General features: G+C 36.1%; 1 long non-coding RNA gene across 1 annotated transcript; it reads right to left on the minus strand.

Annotated features, from left to right (window-relative positions):
* On the minus strand, nt 1-571 carry LOC104774757. Its single transcript, XR_765490.1, has 3 exons — nt 510-571; nt 174-273; nt 1-34 (listed from the first exon to the last, which is right to left on the minus strand). It is a non-coding gene; the product is annotated as an uncharacterized LOC104774757 (long non-coding RNA).

Raw genomic sequence — 571 nt, forward strand, 5'->3', positions numbered from 1 at the left:
CTGAGGGATCGACTATCACTGCAGCATTTACAAGCTGAAAAGTACATTAGAAATGTGGTAAACTGAGATCAATTTCTATGTAATGAAACCATGGTAAACAGATGATTAGGAGAGCCTGGTCTATTGTCTAAAATTTCATATCGACGTTATGTAGATCAATGGTAAATACTTACTGGTTTATGACCAGATACTGCCATATCAATAACAACTCTCATGAACTTGCAGATCGATTGTGTATCCTCCTCGCTGAACCCACCGATGCCATCTATATTGCTGTCATTGCCAAATGCAAAAGTAAAAAATTCATTGACTTTTGCACAATAAACAAAGACATATATTGCTATCACAATGCAGATAAGAGCACTAGTAGAAATCATCAAGAAGTAGGATTAATCTAGAACGACTAAAGCTTATTAGATATTAAAAAGACAAGACCGATAATGTAGAGTCCTTTGGTTACAAACAAGATCCAAGAAACCAAAATCAAACAAAAAAGACATGGAGCTTACTAGGTTGGAGGGTGAAATGAAGTTGGCCATATCTTACTCTGTTCTTCCCACTCTTCTTTGGA

Source organism: Camelina sativa, unplaced genomic scaffold, assembly GCF_000633955.1.
Source record: "Camelina sativa cultivar DH55 unplaced genomic scaffold, Cs unpScaffold05312, whole genome shotgun sequence".
NCBI lineage: Eukaryota > Viridiplantae > Streptophyta > Magnoliopsida > Brassicales > Brassicaceae > Camelina > Camelina sativa.